Source organism: Nicotiana tabacum, chromosome 16 (genome assembly GCF_000715075.1).
Source record: "Nicotiana tabacum cultivar K326 chromosome 16, ASM71507v2, whole genome shotgun sequence".
NCBI lineage: Eukaryota > Viridiplantae > Streptophyta > Magnoliopsida > Solanales > Solanaceae > Nicotiana > Nicotiana tabacum.
In genome coordinates this window covers 105,452,802-105,466,612 of record NC_134095.1, presented here as the reverse complement: position 1 = coordinate 105,466,612, position 13,811 = coordinate 105,452,802, and positions in this window count along the sequence as shown.

Genomic DNA, 13,811 nt, shown 5'->3' with positions numbered 1-13,811 from the left:
GGGGTGGAGGGGGGTTGTGTCCGTTCTGTTGGAAAGAAAGCGGTTTTAAAATAGGACATACGCTATACTACTTTGGACGGACTAACGGCCGTTAGTTTGGTCCGTCAGCCGAGAGTAATATAGCGCAGTTATATTCTGTTTTTGCACTTTATTTTTATTCTTTAAGTTAAATTCTGTTGCTTTGGTGTTGGACTCTTCCTAGACGGTTTTTCCAAGCTAACTTCTTGAAAAATCTTGAACTTTGTGTTAAAAAATCATTTTATGACTAAACTTTAAAAATAAAAACATGTAAAAGACTATTTTAAAAGTTTGAATTTAAAAGAAAGTTTTAAAAAGCTTAAATCAATCGAATTGCTAAGAAATTGAGATGTGCTTATATTGGATGATGTCTATTTCATGTGCAAAAGGTTATACTCATACGTCCGGTCACTATGGACTTAAACTATCTTTCTGTCGTGCTATACGTTATTTTATTGAAGTTAGTATGTCTTATATACTTACGAGTCGTCTGGTTCAAAACTAGAATATTCCAGAATTATAACTTTGGGACCAAAACGGGACTAGAACTTGGAAAATAATATACGTTTTAGCTAAACCCCCCACCAAATACGGAATATAATTAATTTCAAAATCTAATGGGGATAAATTAAAGCAAACAGCCTCTTAGTTTTGGAGTAGTGTACTGCTTCTCGACTGTTCATTTTTTACTTTGACTAACCATGTTGTTTTCACATGCAGGCTTTGAATTCAGAATTTAGTATTTATGGATTCAATTTCGTATTCCACCATACTTCACCTATTTTAATAGGTTCAAAATCTATTGGATATTTTTTACACATAAAATTTAAACCAAAGCTACTGAGTTTAGATGAAACCATAAAGGTGCTCCAATATTTTCGCTCCTTATTCTAATAAGAGGAAGTCACTTTTCTAGGTTTGCATGAGGTACCTTTAATTAGCTACGTTAGACATGATACATTTTTACTCTATTTGAGACAAACATTTGGGAAAGCCCATGTATGCAAATTGCACTCGTATAGCACCATGCATGTTCTACACCCATCTGCGATGTTCCATTCCAAAAGGATGAAAACTGGTCAGTTGAAGAACGCTATCCGTGGTTTAGGCAGATTTTGATGTCAACAGTCATACCGATTGTTAATTTGAGTGGTCCTTAGGATTTATTTAATGTCTTTATTTTTTTAATTATGTACGTTGTCACGACCCCAAATACCCAATTGTGATGGTGCCTATCACATTACTAGGCAAGCAAACCCAAATATTTATCATAACCCTTTTTCTTTTATAAAGCCATTTTTCTAACACGGGTTTAAAAACCAGTTTTCATAAGAAGTGTTTAAAACAACTAAAAATGTGCGGAAATCAATAAACATAAGACAACACAACCCAAACATATGGTGTCACGAATCTAGAGCCACTAAATACACAACCGACTGTCTAATATATCATAAGTCTAAAAATATAGAAAAGAACAAGATAGGAAGGAGGAAAGCAGGGCTGCAGACGCCATGCAGCTACATTGCAATGTCCGGCAAACTCTGGATAAGCTGAGGGCCCTCAATCTGCCTCTCGGGCACCTGGATCTGCACACAAGATGTAGGGAGTAACGTGAGTACGCTCAGTAAGTAACTAAAGTAAATAAGGTCTGAAAGCAGTGACGAGCAGTTAAAATCATATAAAGGAGCAAACAATAGAATAACAGATCAAACTCCACAGTTTAAAAACTAGTCTCGTCATAAAATCTTCAGTTTCAATTGGAATACTTGAAATCAGTTACCTAGTAATTTTTCGACAGAGGCTTTATTTTAAAAGAAGAGTGAAATCAGTGAAAATATCATAAATGGGCTCCTCGGGCATGGTATCACTCAGAATATGGCCTCTCGGGCACTCGTGACTCATCTCTCGTCACTCAGTACACAATCTCAGCATTCAGGATCATTAATGTCTTATAATAATAATAATAGAAATCATAGTAACCGCTGCGGCGTGCAGCCCGATCCGTAATTTATAGTCGACTACGCTCACTGGGGGTGTACAAACTCCGGAGGGGCTCCTACAGCCCAAGCGTCATATTGCTGCAGCGCGCAGCCCGATCCAATATATATATATATATATATATATATATATATATATCGCTGCGGCGTGCAGCCTGATCCATATAAGTATCGTTGCGACGTGCAGCCCGACCCATAATATATACATATCATATCCTCACGCCAAGCATCCCGATCCATAAGTCATACATATATAAGTATCCTCACCATTAGGTTCTCAACCTCTCTCAGTCATTAACCTCACAGCCACTCGGGCATAACAGTAGGAATCATGGAACTCAATCCAAACAGTTCTCACATTTTAGGAAGTACAATGATAAACTAGTTTTTAAACAATAAACAGGTAAAACATGACTTAGGATATGCTTTCAAACAAATAGAGTGAGGAAAAAACAGTAGAAATGCCCCTAAGGGTCTCAACAGGTCGGCACAAGGCCTCAAATATGGCATACAACCTATAATACAGTAGAAACGACTAAGGTACAGAATATTATAAGATTCCAAATCAAATACGCGGCTTAATAGTCGCTACCGGACGGACCAAGTCACATTCCCTACCGGTGTGTGCCCACACGCTCGTTACCTAGCATGTGCGTCACCGCATTTATCAAAACACTTCAAATACCGGGGTTTTGTACCATCAGTTCCAGATTTACTATGGTTACTTACCTCAAACCAGCGAAAATACTACTCTGCGATGCCTTTGCCACTCGAATCGGCCTCCACTCGCGTCGAATCTATCCAAAATCAGAATCACGACATCAAAATATGCTAAGAGAACGAAGCCCAAACGAAAATAAATAAATAATACCAAAAATCTCGAAATTGCCAAAATCCGACCCCTGGGCCCACGTCTCGGAATTCGATAAAATTCACATCAATAGATTCCTTATCTCCCCACGAGTTCATACATATCAAAAGTTCTGAAACCCGACCACGAATGGCCCTTCAAATCCTCAAGTCTAAGTTTCCAATACCAAGCCCTACTTTTCCCCAATTTTTAACCTTTAAATTCCATTAATTATAGCTCAAATCCGTGAAATAATACCATAGGAACGAGTTTTAGGTCCAAAATCCTTACCTAAATGAAGTCCCCTTGAATTATCTCTTCAAAATCGCCCAAAACTCTAGAACTCGCATTTAAAAATGGTGAAACCATCTGAAAATCACGAAGGAAGAAATATATACATTCTGACCCCAACATTTTCACACCTGCGGTCAATCCACCGCATCTGAGGTACCGCTTTTGCGGTCCATGTGCCGCTTCTGCTATTTTTCACTTAAATGCCCACTTACGCTTTTGTGATCCCTTTCCCGTACCTGCGCCATCGCAGATGTGGCTCCCCAGCCGCTTATGCGGCTCCAACCTTTCTAGGCCCTTTCCGCTTCTGTGCCCCTCTTCTTCGCATCTGTGGCATCGCATATGCGGTCACTAGTTCGCAGGTGCGGAAACACCAGAAGCAGAAAATCTGTAGCTTCATCAAACTTCCAAACTCTCCGTCAACCATCCGAAATCACACCGAGGCCCCCGGAACGTCAACCAAAAGCACAAACATGTCCCATAACCTTATTCAAACTTATACAATTCTTCAAAACACCTCAAACAACATCGGATCAACCAAAACTCATCGGATTCAAGCCTAAAGTTTCCAAAATCTTCCGAATTCTACTTTTGATCAAAAACCCAACCAAACCTCATCCGGATGACCTGAAATTTTGCACACACATCCCAATTGACACAACGAAACTACTGCAACTCTTGGAATTCTATTCTGACCCCTATATTAAAATCTCACTACTAAACGAAAATCGCCAAAATACCAACTTTGCCAATTCAATCCTAAATCTACTCCGAACCTCCAAAACCCATTTCGATCACGCTCCTAAGCCCCAAATCACCTCCTGGAGCTATTCGAACCATCAGAACTCACATCCGAGCCCTCTAACACATAAGTCAACATCCGGTTGATTTTTTTAACTTAAGCTTTCCTCAAAAGAGACTAAGTGTCTCAAACCTTACCAAATCCTTTCCGAACCCGAGCCAACCAATCTGATCACATATAGAACTGATAGACAAAGCAATAAAAAGCAAAAATTGGGGGAAACAAAGCAGTAACTCATGAGACGACTGGCCGGGTCGTCATATCCTCCCCAACTTAAACAAATGTTCATCCTCGAACGAGTTAAGAAACATACCTAAAACCTCAAACAAGTGAGGATATCTACTCCGCATCTGTCGCTTGCTCTCCCAGGTAGCCTCCTCCACGGGCCGACCTCTCCACTGCACTTTCACTGAAGCTATATCCTTTGACCTCTACTTTCAAACCTGACGACCCAAAATAGTTACTGGCTCCACATCATAAGTCAAATCATCATCTAACTGAACCGTACTGAAATCCAGAACATAAGACAGATCCCCAAAATACTTCTGGAGCATAGAAACATGGAATACCGGATGCACACTCGACAAGCTGGGTAGCAACGCAAGCTCATAAGCCACCTCCCCAATCCTCGGAAGCACCGCAAAAGGCCTAATGAACCGAGGACTCAATTTACCTTTCTTCCCAAACATCAAAACACCCTTCATGGGTGAAACCTTCAACAGAACCTTCTTACCAACCATGTATGACACATCCCGAACCTTCCTGTCAGCATAACTCTTCTGTCTCGATTGCGCTATACGAAGCCTCCCATGAATCACTTTCACCTTGTCTAAAGCATCCTTTACGAAGTCTGTCCCCAATAGCCTAGCCTCGCCCGGCTTAGACCAACCAACTGGAGATCTACACTGCCTCCCATACAAGGCCTCATACGGAGCTATCTGAATACTCGACTGGTAGTTGTTGTTATAAGCAAACTTTGCAAGCAGTAGAAACTGATCCCATGACCCTCCGAAATCAATGACAAAAGCACGCAACATATCCTCCAATATCTGAATAGTGCGCTCGGACTGCCCGTCCGTCTGAGGGTGAAAAGCTGTGCTCAACTCCACTTGAGTACCCAACTCTCACTGCACAGACCTCCAAAACTACAAAGTAAACTGAGTGCCCCTATATGAGATGATGGAAACTGGGACACCATGCAGACGAACAATCTCCCGGATATAGATTTCTGCCAACTGCTTCGAAGAATAGGTAGTACACACAGAATGAAGTGCGCAGACTTAGTCAATCGATCCACAATCACCCAAATAACATCGAACTTCCTCAAAGTCTGTGGGAGCCAAACTACAAAGTCCATGGTGATCCGCTCCCACTTTCACTTTGGAATATCCATCCGTTGAAGCAAGCCACCCAGTTTCTAATGCTTATAATTCACTTGTTAACAATTGAGACACCGAGCTACAAATCCCATAGTGTCTTTCTTCATTCTTTTCTACAAATAATGCTGTCTTAGATCCTGATAGATCTTTGCGGCACCCGGATGGATGGAATACCTCGAGCTGTGGGCCTCCTCCAGAATCAACTCCCGAAGTCCATCTATATTAGGCACACAAATCTGGCCCTACATCCTCAACACCCCATCATCACCAATAGTCACATCTCTGGTATCATCATGCTGAACTCTGTCCTTAAGGACAAGCAAATGCAGATCATTATACTGGCGATCTCTTATGCGATCATATAAAGAAGATCGACAAACCACACAAGCTAATACCCGATTGGGCTCCGAAATATCTAATCTCACGAACCGATTGGCCAAGGCCTTAACATCAACTACAAGAGGTATCTCCCCAACTGGAATATATGCCAAACTCCCCATACTCACCGCCTTTCTGCTCAAAGCATCGACCACCACATTGGCCTTTCCCGGATGGTACAATATGATGATATCATAATCCTTTAGCAACTCCAACCACCTTCGCTGCCTCAAATTGAGATCCTTCTGTTTGAACAAGTGCTGGAGGCTACAATGATCAGTAAACACCTCTTAAGACACACCATACAAGTAATGCCTCCAAATCATGAACGGGGTAGTTTTTCTCATGGGGCTTCAACTGACGAGAAGCATAAGCAATAACTCTACCCTCCTACATCAATACACAACCAATACCAACTCACGAAGCATCACAATACACTGTATATGAACCTGAAGCTAATGGCAAAACTAACATTAGAGCCGTGGTCAAGGCTATCTTGAGCTTCTGAAAGCTCTCCTCACACTCATCCGACCATACAATTGAAGCACCCTTCAGAGTCAACTTGGTCAAGGGCAATGCGATAGACGAGAATCCCTGAACAAATCGGCGATAATAGCCTGCCAAACCAAGAAAGCTGCGAATCTCTGTGGCTGAGGACTGTCTGGGCCAACTCTGAACTGCATATATCTTCTTCGGATCAACCTGAATACCCTCACTGGACACCACGTCCCCCAAGAAAGCCACTGAACTGAGTCAAAACTCATTTGGAGAATTTTGTTTAAAGCTTCTTCTCCCTCAATCTCTGCACACAACTCTCAAATGCTCTGCGTGCTCCTCCTGGCTACGCGAATACACTAGAATATCATCAATGAAGACTATGACAAACGAGTCGAGATAAGGTAGGAACACGATGTTCATCAAATGCATGAACGCTGCTGGGGCATTGGTCAACCCAAAAGACATCACCAAGAACTCATAATGACCATATCGGGTCCTGAAAATTGTCTTAAAAATATCCGAGTCCCTGATCTTCAACTGGTGATAACCCGAATGGAGATCAATCTTGGAGAACACTCTCGCTCCCTGAAGCTGGTCGAATAAATCATCAAAGTAAGGTAATGGATATTTGTTCTTAATTGTTACCTTGTTCAATTGCCTATAATTAATGCACATCCTCATAGTGCCATCCTTCTTCTTCACAAATAGAACCGGTGCACCCCAAGGTGACACATTAGGCTGAATGAACCCCTTATCAAGGAGTTCCTGAAGCTGCTCCTTTAACTCCTTCAACTCCGTTGGTGCTATATGATACGACGGAATAGAACTGGGCTAAGTGCCCGGCACCAGGTCAATATCAAAATCAATATCCCTGTCCGGTGGCATGCCCGGCAGGTCTGCAGGAAACACATTAGGAAAATCCCTCACAATTGGAACCGAATCAATACTGGGAGTCTCAGCATCGACATCCCTCACAAAGGATAGATACGAAAGACAACCCTTCCCAACCATACGCTGGGTCTTCAAGAATGAGATCAGTCTACTGGGAACATAATCAGTCACACCTCGCCACTCAATCCGTGGCATACTCGGTATAGCCAATGTGACTGTCTTGGCATGATATTCAAGAATAGCACGACACGGAGATAGCCAATCCATGATCAAAATGGCATCAAAATCCACCATACACAATAACAAAATATCCACTCGGGTCTCTAGACCCCCAATAGTCACCACACACGACCGGTATACACGGTCTACAATAACAGTATCGCCTACTAGAGTAGATACATGAATAGGTGAAACAAGAGACTCACAGGGCATGTCCAGATAATGGGAAAAGTATAATGACACATAAGAAAAGGTGGAACCAGGATAAAATAATACAGAGGCATCTCTGTGGCAGACTGAAACAATACCTGAAATCACGACATCTGAAGCAACAACATCTGGTCTACTTGGGAGGGCATAGAAAAGAGCCTAACTACCACCTTATTGACCTCCCCCTCTAGGGCAACCCCTAGCTGACTAACCTCTACCCCTAGCTGGGTGGGTGGGTGGTGAAGTGACTGGAGCAGAAGTCGAGGGCTGACCTTTCTGCTGAGACAGACCATCATGAAGACGAGGACACTGCCTCCTCATATGCCCAAACTCTCCACACTCATAACAACTCCTCGGTGCTGGAGATGGGGACTGAAGGGAACCGATGGCACCGGAATGACCATTAGAAGGACCTGTCATGGAAGAACCCTGAACCGATGGAGCACGGGACGAACTCTGGGCTGGAAGGGTTGTGAGCAATGAATGGCCCTTATGATAACTGTGAGGTCCATGACCCGATGATGCCCCACGATAACCTGGGCAAGCTGACTGAGCCTGCCTGAATGGACGGCCTCTGCCCTGCTGGAACTGACCCCTTGAAGGAGCACTACTAAAGCTATAGATCCTCGAGGCCTCTTGGCCTCCCCTCCTCTCGCTCCTAGCGACGAACTGACTTAATCTCACGGGCGATATAAACAACCTCCTCGAAAGTAGCACTTGTCACCCTCTCCCTAGTCATGAGAATCCGAAGCTGATAGTGAGGCCATCAACGAACCTCCTGATCCTTTCTCGATCTGTGGGAACCAACCAGACCGCATGATGAGCTAACTCAGAGAACTGCATCTCATACTATGTCACAGTCATCTCTCCCTGATGTTATTGCTCGAACTGCCTATGCAGCTTCTCTCGGCAAGACTATGGCACATACTTCTCTAGAAAGAGAACAGAGAACTGCTTCCCGGTAAGGGGCGTTGCACCAACAAGCCTACGCATCTCATAAGCCTTCCACCAAGTAAAGGCAGCTCTAGAAAACTGAAAAGTAGTAAATGCTACACCGCTGGTCTCTAAAATACCCGCTATACGAAGCATCCTCTAACACTTATCCAAGAAACGTTGGGCCCTCTACACCACTAAAAGTCGGAGGCTGAAGTCTACCAAACCTTTCTAGTCGACGCTGCTCGTCGTGCGGCATAACTGGTACCACATATTCCTAAGCTGGCGCAACCGGCTGGGTTGGAGGTGCCCCCGGTGTCTGGAGTCCCTGCACAACCTGCTCAGGTGCGCAAGCAATGGGAGTCTAGGTGCCTCCCTCGGCCTGAGAAGTAGCTGTGGCCGTAGTAACTGAGACCGCCTGAGCCAGACCGGTACACATTGATAAAATCTAAGCAAAAGCCTCCTGAAGTCCCGAAATCACAATAGGCACAGGTGGTGCCTGAGCTGGTGCTGCTGTAGTGTCCACAATTGGGACCTGATCCTGAACTGGGGCAACTGGTGGATCTGCAGGTGCTGCCCTAGCTGCTTTTCCCCTACCACGTCCTCGACCTGTAGTACCCCCAGCTGGTGGTACTGGTAGACATCCATCCTGCCTGATAGCATGTGTCCTCACACTCTGTGAGAGAATGGAATAAAAGAAGTTTAGTACTCGGGTTAAAAGATTCACACGACATGAATTTTAAGAATATGAAGTTTTTCCTAAAGGTTATGCAGCCTCTCGAGGATAAATACAGACGTCACCGTACCGATCCGCGAGACTACTAAACTAGCTAATGACTCGTGAGACCTATGTAACCTAGGCTCTGATACCACTTGTCACGACCCCAAATACCCGGTCGTGATGGCGCCTATCACATTACTAGGCAAGCCAACTCAAACATTTATCACAACCCTTTTTCTTTTGTAAAGCCATTTTTCTAACACGGGTTTAAAAACCGGTTTTCATAATAAGTGTTTAAAACAACTAAAAATGTGCAGAAATCAACAAAACATAAGACAACATAGCCCAAACATTTGGTGTCACGAGTCTAGAGCCACTAAATACACAACCGACTGTCTAATACATCATAAGTCTAAAAATACAGAAAAGAACAAGATAGGAAGGAGGAAAGCAGGGTTGCGGATGCCATGCAGCTACCTTGCAATGTCCGGCAAACTCTTGATAAGCTAAGGACCCTCACTCTGCCGCTCGGGCACCTGGATCTGCACACAAGGTGCAGGGAGTAACGTGAGCACACCAACTCAGTAAGTAACTAAAGTAAATAAGGTTTGAAAGCAATGACGAGCAGTTAAAATCATATAAAGGAGTAAACAACAGAATAACAGATCAAACTCCATATTTTTAAAACCAGTCTCGTCATAAAATCTTCAGTGTCAATTGGAATACTTGAAATCATTTACTTAGTAATTTTTCGACAGAGGCTTTATTTTAAAAGAAGAGTGAAATCAGTGAAAATATCATAAATGGGCCCCTTAGGCAAGGTATCACTCAGAATATGGCCTCTCGGGCAGCCTCTCGGTCACTCGTGACTCAACTCTCGTCACTCAGTACACAATCTCATCACTCAGGCTCATTAATGTCTCATAATAATAATAACCATAATAACCGTTGCGGCATGCAGCCTGATCCAAAATTTATAATCGACTATGCTCACTGGAGGTGTACAGACTCCGGAGGGGCTCCTACAGCCCAAGCGTCATATTGCTGCGGTGCGCAACCCGATCCAATATATATATATATCGCTGCAGCGTGCAGCCCGATCCATATAAGTATCGCTGTGACGTGCAACCCGATCTCCATAATACATATATATATATATATATATATATATATATATATATATATATATATATATATATATATATATATATATATATATACACACACACACATTAGGTTCTCAACCTCTCTCAGTCATTAACCTCACAGCCACTCGAGCATAATAATAGGAATCAGGGAACTCAGTCCGAATATACATACATACATATATATATATATATATATATATATATATATATATATATATATATATATATATATATATATATATATATATATATATACACACACACACACAAGGTTCTCAACCTCTCTCAGTCATTAACCTCACAGCCACTCGAGCATAATAATAGGAATCAGGGAACTCAGTCCGAATAGTTCTCAAATTTTAAGAAGTACAATGATAAACCAATTTTTAAACAATAAACAGTTAATCATGATTGAGGATATGCTTTTAAACAAATAGAGTGAGGAAATATTAGTAGAAATGCCCCTAAGGGTCTCAACAGGTCGGCACAAGGCCCCAAACATGGCATACATCCTATACTACATTAGAAATGACTAAGGTACGGAATATTATAAGATTCCAAATCAAATACATAGCTTAATAGTTGCTACAGGATGGACCAAGTCACATTCCCTACAAGTGCACGCCCACACGCTCGTCACCTAGCATGTGCGTCACCGTATTTATCAAAAAAGTTCAAATACTGGGGTTTTGTACCCTCATTTCCAGATTTAAAATGGTTACTTACCTTAAACCGGTGAAAATACTACTCCGCAACGCCTTTGCCCCTCTAATCGGCATCCACTTGCGTTGAATCTATCCAAAATCAGAATCACGGCGTCAAAATATGCTAAGGGAACGAAGCCCAAGCGAAAATAATTAAATAATACCAAAAATCTCGAAATTGCCAAAACTCGACCCTCGGGACCACGTATCAGAATTTGATAAAATTCACATCAATAGATTCCTTATCTCCCCACGAGTTCATACATATCAAAAGTTTTGAAATCCGGCCATAAATGACCCTTCAAATCCTCAAGTCTAGGTCTCTAATACCAAGCCCTAGTTTTCCCCAAATTTTAACCCTTAAATTCCATTAATTATAGCTCAAATCCGTAAAATAATACCATAGGAACAGGTTTTAGGTCCAAAGTCCTTACCTAAATGAAGTCCCCTTGAATTCTCTCTTCAAAATTGCCCAAAACTCCAGAACTCGCGTTTAAAAATGGTGAAACCCTCTAAATATCGCGAAGGAAGAAATATATACATTCGGACCTAGGCATTTTTGCACCTGCGGTCGATCCACACATCTACGATACCGCTTTTGCGGTCCAAGCGCTGCTTCTGCGGTTTTTCATTTAAACGCCCACTTCCGCTTCTACGATCCCTTTCTCGCACCTACGCGATCGCAGATGCAGCTCCTCAGCCGCTTCTGTGGCTCCAGCCTTCCCAGGCCCTTTCCGCTTCTACGCCCCTCTTCTTCGTATCTGCGGCATTGTACTTGTGGTCCCCACTCCGCAGGTACGGAAACACCAGAAGTAGAAAATCTGATGCTTCATCAAACTTCCAAACTCTCAGTCAACCATCTGAAATCACCCCGAGGCCCCCGGGACCTCAACCAAAAGCATAAACATGTCCCATAACCTTATTCAAACTTATACCAATCTTCAAAACACCTCAAATAATATCGAATCAACCAAAACTCATCGGATTCAAGCCTAAGTTTCCAAAATCTTCCAAATTCCGCTTTTGATAAAAAACCCAACCCAACCTCGTTCGAATGATCTGAAATTTTGCACACGCATCCCAATTGACACAACAGAACTATTGCAACTCTCAGAATTCCATTCTGACCCCTATATCAAAATCTCACATACCAACCGGAAATCGCCAAAATACTAACTTTGCCAATTCAAGCCTAAATCTACTCCGAACATCCAAAACACATTCCGATCACGCTCCTAAGTCCCAAATCACCTCCCGGAGCTATCCGAACCATCAGAACTCACATATGAGCCCTCTAACACATAAGTGAACATCCGGTTGACTTTTCCAACTTACGCTTTCCTCAAAAGAGACTAAGTGTCTCAAATCTTACCAAATCCTTTTCGAACCCGAGTCAACCAACCCGATTACATATAGAACTGATAGATAAAGCAATAAGAAGCAGAAATGGGGGGAAATGGAGCGGTAACTCATGAGATGATTTGCCGGGTCATCATATACGTAATATTATAAAAATTCATAAGTAAAGAACACAAGATTAAATGTGAAAAATTATCCTGCTGAAAAGGTACAAAAATTACGACCGACCATGTAAGATTTAACTCAAGCTCCATTGAAATAAATGAATCAAAAAAGAAGTTGTCACGACCCAAATCCCTCCAAGCCAGCCGTAATGGCACCTAACCTTTAAGACTAGGTAAGCCAATCACATTAATAATATTAATTCATCAAAACAAGATATAACAATATTGAATTTAATATAAACAGTGGAAATAATAATAACATAAGCTAAATTGGCTATGTACAATAGAATTTTCCAAAAGTAGGTAGTACAGAATCATGAGCTCTAAACTAAATAAATAAAGAAGTCTAAAATACAATACTATTTGAATGTGAAAATAGCAATATGAACATAAAGGATGAGACTTCAAGGGACTGCGACGGTCATGCAACACTACCTTGAATCCTCGTGAATAGTGTATGCACTCGCTCTCGAAGTTTGCTGCCTCCAACACCGGATCTACATAAAAACGTACTAAAATATTGTATGAGTATACCAGAATCAATACCCTAGATGTATTAAGACGAACCTCTATGAGGTAGTTACGAGGTTCAAGTTACGTGACACTCACTAGTCAAAGAACCTGCGCAATATATCAATAAATGGCAATTTGGATGTAATACAGAGTACATTGCCAACATTCTCATTAAAAAGGTGTACAAGCATGTGATTTTTTCCCTATTCAAAATACTCCTATAAAATTAAATAAATAGATTTTTCCCAATTATTTGCCATTTTTTAGGATTTTTGTAGGATTTTATTAATTGTTTGTATTTTTGTGCATGTTTAATATTTATTAAAATCATGGAAATGCTCCAAAAATGTCAAAAATATCATGCATTGCATATTAAACTTTGTGTTTAGATTTTAGGATTAATTAGTTAATTAATTACTTTATTAAAATGAAAATCACAAAAAATTATCATTCATTTACATTTTTTAGCTTTAAATGCTAGAATAGTATGTTTCTCTTTATTAATTTAGAATTAACTAATTTTTGTAAATATTATAATAGATAATTAGTTGAATTTTACAAATTAGATTAATTTAGGATTTTAATTAAAGAAAAGAAAAAGAAAAATAAAGAAAAAAGGAAATAAGAAAAGAAATTGGAAAAAGGTTTAATTTGAAATTGGGCCAAATCTCTTACCCAAATCTGTCCAAACCAGAGCCCAAAACCCAGCTTACCCGGCCAACTCCCTACACCCCAA